At 47.7% G+C, this 17,408-nt stretch overlaps 1 protein-coding gene across 4 annotated transcripts in view; it reads left to right on the plus strand.

Annotated features, from left to right (window-relative positions):
* The window catches only part of CHST15 (carbohydrate sulfotransferase 15), an 84,818-nt gene that overhangs the window by 10,408 nt on the left and 57,002 nt on the right, over positions 1–17,408 (plus strand). The gene's annotated exons all lie outside the window — the stretch shown is intronic.

Genomic DNA, 17,408 nt, shown 5'->3' on the forward strand with positions numbered 1-17,408 from the left:
GGTAGGCATGTGTGTCTTTCAAAGTTCTCAACTGATTTATTTTAAAAAAGTCATAAAACAGACTTTTGAAAATCCTATTCAATCTATTCTTCTTTAACAGCTTTATTGAAATATAATTCACACACCATACAATTTACCCAAAGTATACAATTCCATGTTTTTTAGTATATTGACAGATATGTGCAACCACTACCACAGCTAATTTGAGAACTTTTTTTATCTCAAAAAGAAATCTTGTACCCTTTAGCTATCACTCCTTTATCTCCCCACTCCCCCACATGTACCTTTCAGCCCTGAGCAACCACAAATCTACTTCCTGTCTCTGTCCATTCCAATTCCTCTATTGTGGACTTTTGTATGAGCAGAATCACATAGAATGAGGTCTTTCGTGACTGGCTTCTTGTACGCTGTAACTTTCATGGTCCATCCATGCTGTGGCATGCGTCAGCACTTCATTCCTTTTCATGGCTGAATAATATTCCATTGTATGGATAGCCCACAGTTACATGGATCCATTTGTCCATTGACAGACACTTGGATTGTCTCCACCTTTGGCTGTTATGAATGAGGCGGCCACAAACATTTGTGTACAAGCTTCTTTGGGTGTGGACATGTGTTTCCATTTCTAGGGTTATGTTTTATGAGATGTTTTCACTTTCTTCTAATAATAAGATTCATTTTTTAAAAAATGCTCTTTCCTTGACCCTAGAAAAGGATTTGTTCTTAGATGGGATCCTGATCCCCCTGTCAGTGATCCTGGCTGAGATACTGAATTGTCTGAATTCTGGAGCTGGAAAGGCCTTCGGGCAAACATGGTTCAGCCCCTTTTTATCTATGGGGAAACTGAGGGCCAGAGAAGCCACACATAAAGAGACAGAATTGAATCCAGGTTTTTGGAGCGACAATCCAATTACTCCAAATGTTCTCCCTAAACTCTTACTAAAACCCCAAGTTGCCTTCTTGACTGGCCTGGGGCAGCAGATTAAGGTGGGCTGGGTGAACAGATGGTGGTTAGCTTGCCCTCTTTTATGTGACTATCGGTCAAGGTTTTCAGTTATCCAGTGGACTCTTGCCTGTTTTCCTTTCACCCATCTCTCTGTCCATCCGATATGCATCTGATGTCCAAGGCCCAGAACATCTCCCCATCCACCAGTGGCCACATAAGAACTACAATGTGTGGCGCCAGCGCCTTTCTAGTTCTTTCTCCCCTGCAGTGATGGGAGGCCCGGCTGCTTATCCGGGGAATAATTAAATTAGGAACCAATTCAGAGAATGAAATTTTATCTGATCTGGCCAAGCCCATAAGCAAGGGGCTGTGATTGTGACTCCAGGATACATTTGGAAGTTGTTTTTTTCAGTAGTACACTGGGTGAAAGCATTGAAAGAAATATGTGGAGGCCAGGTTGGGAGATCTCCCTAGGCTGGGTTTCTTGCATGGCCTGGGGGTGTGGTCCCAGGGGCAGCCGTGTCCTCAGGCTGGTCCTTCCAGCGTTGATGTTTCCAGGCACCATGTAGCTCTGATGAGGTGGATAAAAGTGTTTTGTGGCTGGAGTGTTCTCTGTGCTTAGGAAAGTTCTTCCATTAACATCCTCATGGATATAATTCTCGTTGTTATCATTGACATTCTAACACACCTTTACAGCTGTAATAAGAAGTAAACTTGGCAGAAACTCAGTGGCTGTAAATCAGGGGCGCTGCTTTGCAACCCCCCACGGAGCTTATTGAAAGAAATGCATATACTTTGGTCCTACATCAGCTCTGTTGCATCAGATCTCCGGGGATGGATGCTGGGCATGCGTGTGTGTGTGTGCATGCGTGTGTGTGTATGCATGCATGGACCTGCATCTGTTAAGCTCTTTAGCTAAGAAACACGGATGGAACTTAGCCGTGATTGTAATCATTCTTCTAATGAGAATTTCCAGTTCTCCTGTGGCAAAGATAAGGGACAGATAATTAGCACAGTGGTCTCAGGAATTAGCCTCATTTGTCCTCAATCTGTGATGAGACTTTGTGGCTGTCTTTGAGTTTCATGTTCAGATTCCCTGGTTATAAGTAACACACACTGTTCATCACTCAGTAGTAGTGGTGGAATTTTAGATCTGTTTTTCTCTTGGCGAAAGACCCCATTCTCATCCCCACAGTAGCCTGGGCTGGAGGCCCAGGAGTCTCCTTTGACAGATAGCTGGTCAGTGCAGAATTGCCTTCTTTCTGTTTCTGCCACTGGAAGGTTATCTGTCCCTTCAGAACAGGAAATGTCTTATTCACGGTGGCATCCCCCGGGCCTAGTCCATGGGAAAGAATGATTGGACAGATGGACAGACAGATGGGTGAAAGGAAAACAGGCAGGAGTACAGTGAATAATTGGAAACTTTGACCCGTAGTGCGGGGATGGTGAGCGTCTTTCAGATCGTCTGTTTATAGCTGGGGAAATGGAGGCCTGCAGAAGTCAGTGACTTGCCCCAGTCCTTCAGCTTTGATCAAGAAGAATATGTGGGAGCCTGGCCCTTTGATGTCTTCAACTCTTCTGACTCAAGCTCTGCACATCCTCTTGAGAGTCACCCTCCAGTGAAAAGAAATCTTTATTGAGGCCCTGCTGTGTACCCCATGCTGTCCTAGGAGCTGGGGATCTAGCCGTGAGTTAGACACACAGGGTCCCAGTGCTTACAGAGGGCATATTCTCATGGACAGAGACAGGCAGCAGACAAGGTCGCAAATATAAGAGAACAGACAGGCATAAAGGCCATGTGCTGGAGTGACTGGCTGGTGGGCGAGGAAGGCCTTTTCACGGAGGTGACATCTCAGTTGATTCTTGAATGGTCTGAGGGTGCTGCTGTCTGATGCTTGGCCAGTCAGTGCCAGAACCCCAAGGGGAGAACCTGTTGATGGGATGGGATTCAGTTATGCTCGGGAGAAAGAGACTTCGTTTGTTGGGCGCCTGACTTGATTTTCTTCTCTTCTGCATCCTCTGCACTGACATTTGCCGCTCTGCCTTCATCCCGTCCCATCTCTGGGTAAAGAACACCTGTCTGATGCTCGCTGGCCTGCAGCTGCTGCAGTTTCAGAAAACAGGGCTAGCAAAAAACAAAGCAAAACCCCAACGTCCCTGTCCTCTCACTTAGGGCTTGGCTGGGGAGGCAGAGCTATTTTTATGTAAGCACATGCTTGAGGGGGGACATCCTGGGGTGGGCAGCTGAAACCACACTCATAAAAACAAGACTGAAATAGGACTGCGAATTCCCAAAGGTGAACACAGGCCGTTAACTTGAATTTGGGGACAGTTCCATGCAGCCTAGGTCCTGGAGCAGGAATCCTTTGGAGGGGGATGAGGCATGGAAAACTGTTTGCTGGTTTGGCCTCTTCTTTAAGCATTGCTTTCCGGCCCTGGCTGTAACAGAGACCCGACCCTTGCTCAGGTCTTGGGCCCTCTCAGGCAGCTCTTCCTCCCTCCTGGTGCTGCCTCCAGCTGTTTATGTACCCTTGTCAGTAAGAACCTCAGTTTCTCGAGGGCCCCGCTGTTGGTTGTCCTCTTGTTGCAGCCACCTCCCTACCTGCGAAGGAGTGGACCCCAGGCTGCCTCTTCGTCCCAGGTCCTGCCGTTAACCTGAGTAACCGTGGTCTCCATGGGGCAGCACTCTGGCCTCCCAGGTCCTCCATCAGGACACTCTGAACCTTGTCCACTCCTGAACTGCTCCATACCACATGGAGTCCGTTCTTGTTAATGACGTGTTAATGCCAGGCTTTCTTGTGGAAACCACACCCGAGGCACCAGCTGGTCGACCTGACACACAGTAGGGCGTCAACAGATTGTGTCTATCAGTTATTTTCATAAACTTGAAATCTCTTTCTGGTCTTCCCAGACATCCTTAAGAGTGATCCTTTGTCACATTGCAAAGTTTTCCCGATAAATATTTATCAGTAGTTGTGGCAGTAATATACATCTCTGTTTTATGTTGTTGACTAATTTTTTAAAGGGTGGACAAAACATAAATTTCTTTGCATTTTAATAAATGGAAAGATAAAAGAAATATTTTTTCTGAGTAGTTTGGTTTAGAATCATTCCAGTTGTTCATTCAGCATCACTTCCCAAGTCACGTGAGGCCACACCAGGAAGCTGTGGCTGTATTGACATGCTGAATGCTTGCTCAGAGTCCCCATAATCTCTTGTCACTCCTGTATGCTGCCTCATACTTTTAACTTCTTATTTTGAAATAATTTCAGACTCATAAGAAGTTGCAAAAATAGTACAGAGTCCCTGTGTACCCTTCACCCAGCTTCCCACAGGGAGAACATCTTTTGCAACCCTCAGACATGATCAAAGCCAGGAAATTGACACTGGTAAAATACCGTTAACTGAGCTGCAGACCTTATTCTTCTTATTAAATCTAGGGATCTATAGCATTTTAGAAGCGTTTTAGAATTTCATAAGCTTTAGCATTGCTGTTTGTCTTTTAGAGGATGTTTCAATCCCCTCCAATTGACAATCAATTAAAATTCATTTCCATAAGTTCAACAAATACTGGAGGATGAATTTCACAGGTTCCACGGGTCCACATGGTGCTCTGTGGGTGCGTTGTCTCTGATGCATGCACACAGGTAACCTTCTTCCGCAGATCTGAGAGATTCTCAGAGAGAAAGAACCTTAGGCAGCAGTTTGGTTCATAGGACAGACCAGGGGAGCTGCAGTTTTGATAATGGAAACCAAGCTGCATTGAGTACTTAGTATGCTTTAGGCTTTATCTACTTTATTTCATTTTACACACTCAGCAACCTTTGAGGTAGATACAGTTAACATCCCCATTTTACAGATGTAAGAACTGAGTTCGGAGGAGTTCACCCTGCCCACATTCCTGCAGCTGGATGGTAGAGTTGGGCCTGGAAGATAGGCAGTGTGAAGTCAGAGACTGCTTATTCTTACCTTGCGGGGCTCCCTCCTTGGCTCAGACCTGCATAGTGACTGCTCTGTGCCCTAGGGTTGTCCTGACTTCTCTGAGTCTCTGTTTCTTTACCTGCAGTGCAAGAAGCTTATGTGAGATCTGCCGTGTCCCTTCCATTTCTGAGTGCAGTTGGTTTTAGTGGTGAAAACAATTCTACCTGTAGAGCTAGAAACACCCAAGCAACATCCAAACGAAATTTGTACCTTGCCCCTTGTAGGTGCTTTTAAGGTTGGTAAAATTTCTGCAGCCTAGTTTGGTTTGATGGGAGCCTCAATTCCAATTGAATTATGCTCCGGTGTATTTTAGTTAAACCATCTACAAGCTGATTTTACAAAGAGGCAGAGTCCCCATGTAGCGAGCTGTGCCTGCCTCCCTCTGCGCTCAACTCCGGAGCCGAGTGATGCTCGTAATAACCAGAGGACTGTGTGAGCTGCTCACGCTCGGCCTCATGGGCAGCATTAATTGTGAGATGTCACCGGAACGAGATGCGAGGGCATTATCAGTATATACTTAATTGATTTTGCATTCTCCACAAAGGAAGGTTAAAATTAAGCTTGTTTGTAAATGGTGTTTAAACTGCGCAGGCTTGGGGATGAGTTGCAGAAACTAACAGAGCAGGGCACTGCTTGGAGGGCTTAATTTTCTCTTTAGGCGGTGGACAGAGCACATCACTCAACTAAGGTAAAGATTTTCCCATTTAAAGGGGCTGAAAGAGTGTAAGCCTCGGCTCGTAAATTTCACAGACAAGGCCTCCGCTTGAGTGCCTCAGGGATGGCCTGGACTCTGGGGATGAATGTGTAATCACATTAGCATGATGAATTAAAGGGTTCCATATTTTTAAATCATCAGGCAGAGCTGCATTAGAGAACATACCGTTCGAGATGAGACATGATAAATAGGCTCACGGAAGCAGCTTTTGCTATCCTCACTCCTGGTATGGAATGGAAGATTCTGATTCTCATTCTGACACGCCCCAGGAAAGGTCTCTGCTCAAACCCAAGATGAGCTTAAACCCGAGGCGGAATGCCATTCTCCAAGTATCTGTTCTTTGGCTCTAACATATACCAGGAATGAGAACAGCACTCTGGGTGTGTTCTCACCCTCCTTTAATCCTGATAAGATAACTTTTTAGGCATCTCCAGGAAAGGCTATATAATTTGCAAGATGCATCACAACATGAAATGCATATTAAAAATTATTAAGAATTTAAAACTAGGGAAAGCGGAACAATACATCCCATGTAGGGCGTTTCTGAGCAAAGGGCCCCGTGTGATGGCCCATGGTCTCCGCCCTCGGAGTTGGCTCTGGGATCTCGTAGGATGCTGATCCTAGACCAATGTGATTTGTAGCAACTTGTGTGAATTGTGACCTCACGGGGGGCACGGGCTGCAGCTGAATCACCTTGGTGTGCTGGGAGGGGTCTGGCTGGAGGCCTGACCCAAGCACTCGCTTAGGAAATGCCCGCTGAATCAACTAACTCATGGAGCCAACAATATGGTCTGCTGGGGAAATTTCATGTGGGTTTCTCAGCCTCCATGTGTTAGGAATCTGGGACAGTCTACTGCTAGGCTCTTCAGAACAGACAGGGACAAGGACCAACATTCTCTAATGAAACTCACTGACTTGACAGCTCAGCTTTGAGAAGAGAAAACCTGAATACAAAACCCATCTACACTGTGTGTGTGTCTAAGCCTCTAGTCCTGGTGATTTTTCACTGTAAAATGGAAAACACTGACACACAGTGTCTCTCCAGTACCTATGTGTGGTTAACGTGTGTGTCTGTCGTGACTCTGTGGCTCAGTCCCAAGAGAGGGGCAGCCCATCTCCCCTGGCTTTTCATCCCTGATGTCCGCTGTGTAAGCGCTGCCCCTCCCAGTGGAGTAAAAAGCTCCTGGAGACAGTCTAGGATTTTAGGGGCCACTGTAGGTCATCCTTGTCATTCTGGATCCCGGAGAATGCCACCTTGCAAAGTTGAGGGGGACATAGTGCATCTTGGTAAGGAAATAAAATCCCACCCAGGAAGCATCTCCCTGGAACGAGAGGCTTGGAAGGGCCCGGGACTCCTTTGTGCTGACTCTTTGTTCCCTCCCTGCAGGCTGGCCCAGCCTCAGAGGTGCCCTTTCCCCTTTGCCAGTGGAGAGGGAGAGAGGAGCATCCAGGGCCGGCTGCCAAAGACAGGGGAGGTTCCAGCCAAGGAGAGCCCGGACTTTTCAGGTTTTAAATTGGAAGAGGGGTTCTTGAATGAGCATTAAAGTTAGTTTTTTATTGGAAGGGAGTGTGCGGGGTGGATGCTGTGCTCAGAATACATCAGGAGAGAGCTGCCCAAGTCAGATCTCTTCCGAGCAGCGTCTCGGGGGAGTGACTGCACCGCAGCTAGATTTTCCTCCCTTTGTCCTCGGTTTGTACAGAGGTCACTGGAGATGTGAGCTCAAAGGGAGCCGGGCCGCTGTGCTCTCCTCTCATTGTCACAAGTCGATGGGCCTGAATGGGCTGTGACACTTGAAGAAAGAAAGAAACCATCCTTTATGCCTCCTGGCTGGGGAGAGAGAGCAGGGCAGGAAGCCCGCAGTGCTGGAGGCCAAAGCTTCTCCCGTGGAGCCTGGGATGTGTGGAGGGAGGTCTGTGCTGTTCTGGGTGTCTGGGATTGCACCCTCCCCACCATGGGGACGCGCAGCCTATTCTTAACTTATTCGGCAAATAACAAACATAGCACCTTCACGTTCAAGCGAAAGCTGACTTTATTTATTTTCCCCGTTAAGCTATCCACAGTCATTGTTTTCACTTTCAGAAGCAAAATAATAGGGAAAAACTTCACAATATTTGTATTACCTGATGTGGGAGTCTGAGAGAACTTGAATAATAAGTCTGGCTTAAAAGTATTGGGAGAAAAAAACTTGAGACACAAAAGAGAAACAGAAGCATGACAAGAGGAATGTGCCGGAACAATCCTCCCTGCAAAACGTCATGAGCTCCGCGGGGGCTGGAAGCCTGTCTGTCTTGTCCACACACTGCACCCCCTTGCCTAGCACAGCCGCATTCAGAAGGAAAGTCAGCCCTGGCTGCTGGGAGGCAGTGGCGAGTGAGACGTGCCCAGGTCCTGTCCTCATGGAGGTTAGAGTCTAGGAGGTGAATGAGGTGGAAACACTTAGGCAAAGGATCATTTAATTTCAGTTGTGATGAGCTGGGGATAGGAACGGGAAGTGGTCCATGAGCGAGTTTGCCGATGCCGTGAGCCCAGTCTAGCAGAGGTGCGGGGTGCATTGGAGAGCTCCAGGTCATAATGGAGGAAGCTCTGTGGGGAGGGAGAGGAGGCAGAGATTACAGACCTGGCGATGGTGTTGGGCGTGCAGAGGGAAGTTATGTAAGTCCCCAATGAGGTGCCTGGACCCAGAGTTCTCATTTTAAGGTTTAGAATGTGCTAGAATCCTTGTTTCTAGAGACTGGATTGATGATCACAACTGGGCGATGCTCCCACCCAGGCCCCCGCCCCGACCTGCCACCCGAATTGTGCCCTCCGCCATCGGGTGGCACACTCTGTGCCCTCCACCATCGGGTGGCACACTCTGTTTAGTGTCTCCTGCCCCCGGCCTCCAGGCTTCCAGGGACTTGCTGACTTTCTCTCTCTACTGAGAGATTTGAGAAATTCTTGAAGCAACTTGCCAAGTAGAAACTGTCTAATGGCAGCAGTGCAAGGATTTGGTGTCTTTCGTGGCTGGGGGGCACTGGCCCTGCAGAGATGAAGTGGAAAGATCCTGGGAGGGAGAGCAAGCTGCCTTCCCTGGGGGCGCGGCAGGAATGGCTTGAGCTTGCGCTGATCGCACCCCCTAATGCCCTGAGAAAGTCTTCTATGCAAAGAGGCTAAAAAGACTATGTGGAGAGCATCTCTTTTAAAGCCCCCACCTGAGACCTCTCCCCTGCCCTGTGTGGGCGTAGCCCGTAGGTGGCTGCCAAGCTGAGCGGGCCCGGGATATGGCCAAGGGGGATCTACAGCCTCCTGGCTGAGTCCACCCGGGAGGAGCCATTTAAGACCCTGGAAACCCATCAAACCTGGCAACTGGAGGTCATTAGCCGTCTGACTAAGAGCCGGGTAGTAAAATAAGCCCTAAGTGGTTACGAGCTCTGTTAACCATTTTAAAATGTACTAACAGAGGAGCTTTGGTTTGGCGCCTCTGAAAGGAAATGGGCGTCGTCTGATGAGAGAACATTTGCCTTCATGGTCAGGGTGCAAGGACCGGCCTGCATTAGCTCATTCATGCGCCTGTCGAATGGCTGCTGTGCCCTTTGCGTCTCCCTTGGTTTCTGGTGGGGCAGAAACTTCCCACCATCTATCTGGCTTTCTTTTTCGGTGAACTTTTAAGGAATTGGACTATAACCTTCATGCATTAAAGAGCTTCTATCCTAAGTGTGCTGCTTGATGGATTTTCACAAACAGAACTCACCTGTGCAAAGAGTACCTAGATCAGGTATACAGACAGCACCCCAGGACCGCTGGGCTCCGTTCCAGTCATTAACCACCTCTCAGTCCCCATGCAAGGCAAACTGCTATCCTGACTTCCACAACCTGGGATTTTGGCCTGTTTTAAGCTGTCTCTAACTGGAATCATGCGTTGTTCTCCTTTGTATCTGGGTTCTTTTGCTTAGTACTTCATTGGTGAGATTCTTCCCGGGTGTAGCTTGTTCATTTTCGCAGTTGAATTGTGTTTATCTGTTCTACTGTGGGTAGACACTGTGTGATTTCCAGTTTTTGGCCCTGCAAATAGTACAATGAGTGTTCTAGTTCACGTCTTTTGATCAGCATGTGGATGCCTTTCTGTTGGGTATGTAACTAAGAGTGGAATTGTGGTCTTTGGGAACGAGTGTACCCAGCTTCAGTAGATAATACCAGTGTTCCAAGCGATTGTACCCATTTACCTTTCCCGTCAGCAGCGATCAGCAGCGTATGAGTCTCTGGAAAGATGAAATAAGAGCCTGGAAAAAATGTAAGGTGAGACTGACTCCCTTTTGTCCTCTACCTAAGTTCCCAAAAAAGAAAAGACCCCGGGGGGTAACGGCTGGCCCTTTTTGCGTTGGATGTGGGTGCACTGGAAGAGGTAAGGCTTCTGGGATGCCCCAGAAAGATGCCCCTGTCCCTCCTGGGGTTCTGCCCACGTGGTCATGTTTCACTGGAAGCCAATCTGTGTCTGAACTTGGGGATGGGATTGGCTGGTCTCTGAGAAGAGCCCAGAATTCAGCATTTTAGTCTCCATGCTTTGGGTGTCTGCATGCAATGAAGCAAAGCCTCCAGGCTCATCTTTGAGAGGAAAGTGGATGGCCTGGTAGCTGGTTGGGGTATTCTCTTGGGAGGGCTTGAGAGCTGCCACCATTTAATGGCTCAGTCAAGAAAGGTTTTTATTTGTAGATCAGTCTAGTCTCAGAACCAACTGGTTCTGCACCCAGCCCCTGGACTTCCCACCCGGTGTTCTAGTTGGAGAAAGAGCTTTCCTTGTGCCAAAAGCTGTTATTTGGTGTGATGGGGGATCCAGAGCAGTGGGAAGAGGCAACTGACATTTACTGAGCCTCCTGCGTGCTCATGAGAACTCTGAGTGCAGGTGTGCTGGTCTCCCCAACCGCACAGGAAGTGGAAGAAGAGAAGACTCTGCACTGTCCCTGAGCAGCAGAGCCCCAGCTGGGGTGTGTGTCCTACCCCGGCCCTGTCAAATTTGTAACCCCCAACAGTGGCAGTGGCTGGATAAAAGAGACTTGGAAGGAAGGAAAACCTGTGGCCGTTAGCTGGGGTTATTGCCCGGCTGTCTTCCCTACCCCAAGTAGATTCAGTAAATCTGGGGCAGGGCTTGGAAGCTGTTTGTAACAAATGCCTTAGGTGAGTTGTACTCAATTTGGGGAAGCAGTGACTTCCCAGGGCCTTTTGTTGGGAGGCTGGGTAAGGAGAGGAATGAAGGAAATAAGAAACAGATCTCGCGCTCCAGGAGGTCCCTGCCTGAGCTGTCTCGTGCAGGAAGCTCTCTGCGGAGCTGGACAAGCTCTGTGTCTGCTGCTCCACAGGATCATGCTCGAAATGTGACTAGGACGGTGGAAGAATGGAAATTTTATATTTCATTTAATTTTAACTATTTTAAATTTAAAAGCAGATACTTAATTCAGTTATTAGAAAACTTTTAAGAATGTTTGGAGCAGCTTGGGTCCATAACTCCTTTTCCAACTCTAAGTCTTATGAAATCGAGATACAGCTCGGGTACTTTAGATGAAAATGTAGCATCCAAATTGAGATGGCCCTAGGTGTAAAATACACACTGGAATTTGAAGACTTAGTCTGAAAAAAATTCAAATTTTTTATTAATAACTTTTACACTGACTACATGTTGAAGTGGTTATTTTGGGTCTATTCGAGTTGAACTACATGAAAATTAACTTCACCTGTGACATTTAACCTACGTATGGACTCACACTCCATTTTTGTTGAGCAGTGATGCTCTGAGGCACTTGCTGGAATTCAACTCAGAGTGCCAGGGAGTTGGAGGAGAGGAGAGAAGCCCCCGCTGTGGCCCCTTGTTTGGCTCATGTGGGAGCAGGGTTTCAGGCTGATAGCACACCTGGCCTTACAGATGGCCACAAGGCCACCTGTGATGGGTCCGTTGGGCTCTGGCTGGCCTGTCCATCTCCCTGGGTACCTTGCCCAAAGAGGGAAACTGCCAGTTCCCTCTAGGGAGTGCCTTTAGAAAATGAGAATCTTCTCTAATGCTCTAGGCTAGGAAGAGAGAGCTGAGCACGTCTCACCCTGGGCTGCACTGCATCTCACACAAGTGGGACATGGCCTGCTGCTGGTCAGGGTGAGAACTCTGCCTTTAAATTAGAATCAAATCAAATCAAATCAAATCAAATTGAATTCTTTACCCCTGTGGGGTAGAGAGCACCGCCAAATACTAAGCTACAGGAATGTGGCCCAGAAAGCAAATTAGGTTTTATTTCTGCCTCCTGCCTTTGCCCCACTGTTTCTGGAGGAGACCCCCCAGACAGTGCCATGAAGGGCAGCCTACAGAGGCTGCGGCGGGCAGGGACTCGCAGGTGAGCCGGGTAGTGGGTTGGCAGGTTCTCAGGTTCTCATCCAAGGTCCTCAACCCGTCTGAGGTCATCTGCCCTCTTCTTCATTGGATTCTGGAAGCCTCCCCACCAGCCTGCGAGGTGCAGCTGAACATGGACTTGTTTTGTTTACTGCTGCATCCCAGGGCTCTACACTTGGGCCTGACACAGAGTAGGGCTTTAATAATCTTTATTGAGGGCCGGGCACGATGGCTCACTCCTGTAATCCCAGCACTTTGGGAGGCCCGAGCCAGGCAGATCACAAGGTCAAGAGATCAAGACCATCCTGGCCAACATGGTGAAACCCCGTCTCTACTAAAACAACAACAACAACAACAACAACAAAACAAAAAAACCTCACAAAAATTAGCTGGGCATGGATGGTGGTGCGCACCTTTAATCCCAGCCACTCAGGAGGCTGAGGCAGGAGAATCGCGTGAACCTGGGAGGCAGAGGTTGCAGTGAGCCAAGATCGAGCCACTGCACTCCAGCCTGGGCGACACAGCGAGACTCAGTGTCAAAACGAAAACAAAAAAAAATCCCACAAAACTTTATTGAATGGGTTCATTTGGTGCATGCCCCCTAAATCTGCTGATCAAATATAGCCTTCATGTTGACCTCCCTGAAGTGACACCCCCGTAGGTGGGCATATGCATTTCCCTTGGGAGAGATTCCCAGAGGGGCCTCTGGCTTGGGAGTGGCTAGGAACCTCAGACCTACATTGTGTTTTTACTCTAGATCTGTAAGTGCAGATTTTTCCTTTTTTTTTTTTTTTTTTTCCCCCAGAAACTGTTTCTTGGACAACACTGCAACTACTTTCCATTGCAAAGAAAAATCCTGTCCTTTGTGTGCTCTCTACAAAGCACTCACACAGCCAGACTATATCATTTGCTCCTGACAACATGCTGGGGGGGACATCACCATTTTCTGCATGTCCCCACTTGTCCAAAGTCCTACAGCTAAAGGGAGGCACAGTTGTACCTTAGATTCAGGGGAACTCCCATCTCGGGGTGACTTCTTTGCCCTCATTATATTCCACATGTCATGGAACCTAATGGATAAATCTGGTTTGGTCAGGCCTGGAATACAGAAGTGTTAAAGGCGGGCAATGAGAGAGAAATCTTCGTCCTTCCTCGAGGGATGAGCTGGCTGACTGGGAAGGTCCAGGCTCAGGCTGGTCTCTGCCCAGATGTCCTATGGCAGGGGCTCGTGGAGGAGCACTGTTCCTGTTTTCTGGGTCCCCTGCTCTGCCTCACCTGTTTAAAGTCAGTGACTCAAACTTTTAAAACTGTGAAACCGTAAACTCTCCATCCCTGTTCAGCCTTCCCCAGGCCATGGGTTCTGCACGCGGCACTGCTTGTTCGTGGTTCTCCTCTGTGTTGCTTTTGAAGCTCACTGATCTTGATGACTCAGAGACTTGCCAGAGACCCTGGACTCCCTGTCCCAAATTCCCCGAGCCTGGCCCCGATGATTCTTGTGATGTTACTCTGTTCATGGTGCCTCTGCCCCATTTTCATCTGTGCCATATCACCAATGGTGGGGGTATCCCCCAAACAACAGGGACTAACTTGAACTTTGCAAGACTCTTGAATTTCCTGGCTATATTTATGATCTGTGTGGCACTGATTTGTACTAGAGTGGAGCCTGCAGAAGTCAGTTGAACCCGACCTCTCTATATTAGGAGGACTACAGGATGTAGGAACTCAAACCGGATGTTGATTTGTGGGAGTTTGCAACTTTGCCTAGCAGCACAGACCTGCATCCTTGGGAGAGGCCTCTGGGGAGGAATGCTAAGCTCATGGATGTCTGTGCAGAGACAAGGGACTGTCCTCTTCACCTGAGGGGCAGTTCTCATCCTGCCTGGTCCTGTCTGATTCACATCTGACCCCAGCTCAGCCCAGAGAGAGGCGTGCTGCAGCATGTTCTGATACTTTCTAGCTTGGATTATCTCCTTGTATGCTTTCTTTGTATACTTAGGGCCCAAAATGCCAAAAGGCCGAACATTCTAAAGTAAAAATGATCCCCTTTTTATTGCTTGAATTTGTGTTTCTTATTAAAATAGAACATTTTACAGTTATTCATAAGATAAGGTCTTACTTTAAAAATAACTGTTTTCCTCTTTCTGACTTCTTTTTTAAATTCAAGAACAGGGATATTAAGGCAGGTGATGAAAGCAGAATTTTTAATAAGAGCATAGTGATGCTTTTCACAACGGACTTAGAAGACATTAAAATGTATGCGTTTTGATCTTTTTCTGGATTTGAATATGAAGGACTAGTTATTGTAACAGACAGTAAAGTAATTCATTTCGGATGCATTTCAGCAAGGCAGCCCTCTAGGAGACGCTGGAATAAAATACGGAAGTGTGTGACACAAACCAGACCAGACATGTACCCGGCCCATCAGCTAAATGTCAAAGAGCAGGTGGAAACAGAAATAATAGTGACAATGATGGTTGCCATAATGAGGAGCACTGCCAACGATTCCAGCACTTCCCAGGTGCCCGGTCTTTGCTTGATGCTTCCCATGGATTATCTCAGTCCTCCCTGTGGCTCCATTAGACTACATATTGTCACATCATCCCCATTTTTCAGATAAGGAACTGAGGTGGGCTAAGTGTCAGGCCATGGAGCCAGGATGAGAACACCAGCTGTCTAGACAACCCATGTCCTGGTAACCGCCACTCTGCTCCCAAGTGGTCAGCACATACACCACTGCGGGGTGGGGACTGGTTTCACCATCCCCTTGGCTCTGCCTCTGACCCCTGGAGCAGGTGGAGAGCTTGAGGCGGCTACTTCTGGAATTAGCCATATGCTCATTTTTTGCTTCAGTTATTTCACTAATTGAGGCAAAGGTTCTGGTAGTTTGACAGTAAGTATCTGGATAATTGCCTCAATGTATCATTTTCACTTTGCACCCTCAGACACAACCTTTAATGAAACTTGAAAACCCAACTCTACTTGGGGAAAATAATATTAACTTCTGTTTCTAGGCCGGGTACGGTGGCTCACACCTGTAATCCCAACACTTTGGGAGGGCGAGGCCAGCGGATCACAAGGTCATGTGTTCGAGACCAGCCTGGCCAACCTGGTGAAACCCTGTCTCTACTAAAAATACAAAAATTAGCCGGGCATGGTGGTGGGCGCCTGTAATCCCAGCCATTCGGGAGGCTGAGGCAGGAGAATTGCTTGAACCCAGGAGGTGGAGGTTGCAGTGAGCTGATATCACGCCACTACACTCCAGCCTGGGCAACAGAGCAACACTCCGTCTCAAAAAAACAAAAAAACAAAAACCATCTATTTCTAAATCTGTTTCTGAAAGTAGTTGAGGGCTCAGACTTCCAGTTATAAGCTTAATTGCCCAACATGCAGAAGAAGTCTCCAACCGCCCTGTTTATCAGACTTGAAAGTCAGCCGTGGTTTGGGGCAGATGGCCTGCTCCTGGTCCTTATCTGGGGGATGAGAGGTTTCAACAGCATGATCTCTCAAGTGTCTCAGCTTGGATCTGAGCTTCTGTTCTAGCGGCTTCCATGCCCAACTGGATTACACGTCTTAGGAAGCAGGACAGAAGCACGCCTGCAGTGATTACTAAGCAAATTGGTCTGAATAAGTGCAGTAGATGCCAGAGATTTCCACGAATGATGTGAATGTGAATCACTGGCCAGAAAATACCCATGGACGATAAATATCTGGGCTTCATGCTACTTCCTGAAAAATGTTCCTAATCTCTTCTTTGTGATCCCCAAAGAGATTTTTCAGGGAGTTGGAAGTGTGCCCCTCGCAGAAGTCGTGGTGTTCACAGTGTTAAGTGCAAGATGTGGAGTGTGGGGCGCGGTTGTCTTGTCACTCAGATGGGAGGCTGCATGCCCGGCACAGTGCTAAGTGCAGCCGGTTACTCTGGTGTGTGCAAATGGACCCTCTGCCCCAGCTGCAGAGCCCCCTTGGGGTGGCTCAGGTCCTAGTGGGGGCAGGAAGAATGGGACAAAAGGAGGAGGCTGAGCCCAAGGCATGTGCTGTCACCAAAAGTCGTGGCTTTGTCTCAGAAAGCTGTGGCTGGGTCGGGCTTGGTTGGTCAGGGAAACAGGGAGACGCAGCCCAGGAAATGAGCTGCAGCTAGGGAGGTGCATGGCAGCTCAGGTGGGGGTGCCGCCACCCTAAGATGAAAGGTCTCCACCTCTTGTTTAAATTGTAAGGTGAACGCTTTTGGCCATTTCTAAGGAAAAGCCCCTTGGGTGGTTCATCATCCTTCATTTTTGCTCAAGGTTTTGGGTGTGAAAACCTCAGAAAAACTAAGTCAACCAAAGACTTTCCAGCGATGTCATCGACTGTGTTGTCATCCAAAGGGGAAAATAATCCCAGCTTATGAATATTTAGAAAGAAGATAATTGCAAATTGCTTTGTGACCATGTAAACTTTTTTTTTTTCCCCAGCCAGTTACATAAGAGGAAGTGTGGGTCAGTCCCAGAAATAGATGCAGAAGCAGTGACAGAACATGTCTTGGTGGTGGTAGAGAAAGACAGCCCTGGGTTCGAGTCCCAGACCCGCAGTGTGTTAGCTAAAGGAGTTTGAGAAGCACCTGTCTCTTTCTTCCCATTTCAGCCTCCTTCCCCTTCTCCTAGCTGGTCGACACTCAAAGCTCTCCTAGCCCAATTCATCTGTAACTTGATGAATAATTTTTTAACCCCCAAATCTAGTCCTCCCACAAAACCCAGTGAATCTCTCAAATTGATAAATGGAGACACTCATTTAATTAGTAGGTAACTGGTATTTTGTCTTTTCTGGAAGGTAGAAGAGGGAAAAAATGACTGAGGGGACCAAACAAGACAAAAAGACAGAAGAATTTGGGTTTTTAGTTGATTCTGAATACTTGATGCTTTTGAAACGTTTCCAAGTTTCCTTTACGGGAAAGGAATGAAAATGATCCAAAAGGGGAGGTGGGATTTTTTTTTTCCCCTTCTTTTGTCCTGAGCTCAGTACCTGGGATTTTGCGGCATGTGCTGAAAAATTATATCTTCTGGATGCAGAAATTTGCCTGAAAGGGTTATACGAAACTGAGAATGGGTCAAAACAAAACAAAACGGAAAAAACAAGACTTCTGGCCACAGATAAGAATCATATAATTTACTGAGACATATCATTTTGGCATGTTTTGTTAAGGGTAAAAGCTAATTTGGAAGAGGCAGGAAGGGGCTCTTGAGGTTGGTAGGAATGAGATGTTGTAATGGGGCCCTCAGAATCACCCTTGTGTCTGCTTCCAGCAGGACTGGGTGGGGAGGTGCAGGGAGCAGCTCTCTGTGGGTGTCGGGAACCCCAGGGCCAGTGAAGCCTGGGGCCAACCCCCAGCAGTCCCACAGCAATATTGGGTGACAACAATTCCCCTGAAAGTCATGGAGAAACA

The sequence above is a fragment of the Papio anubis genome, chromosome 11, assembly GCF_008728515.1.
Source record: "Papio anubis isolate 15944 chromosome 11, Panubis1.0, whole genome shotgun sequence".
In the NCBI taxonomy this organism is placed as follows: domain Eukaryota; kingdom Metazoa; phylum Chordata; class Mammalia; order Primates; family Cercopithecidae; genus Papio; species Papio anubis.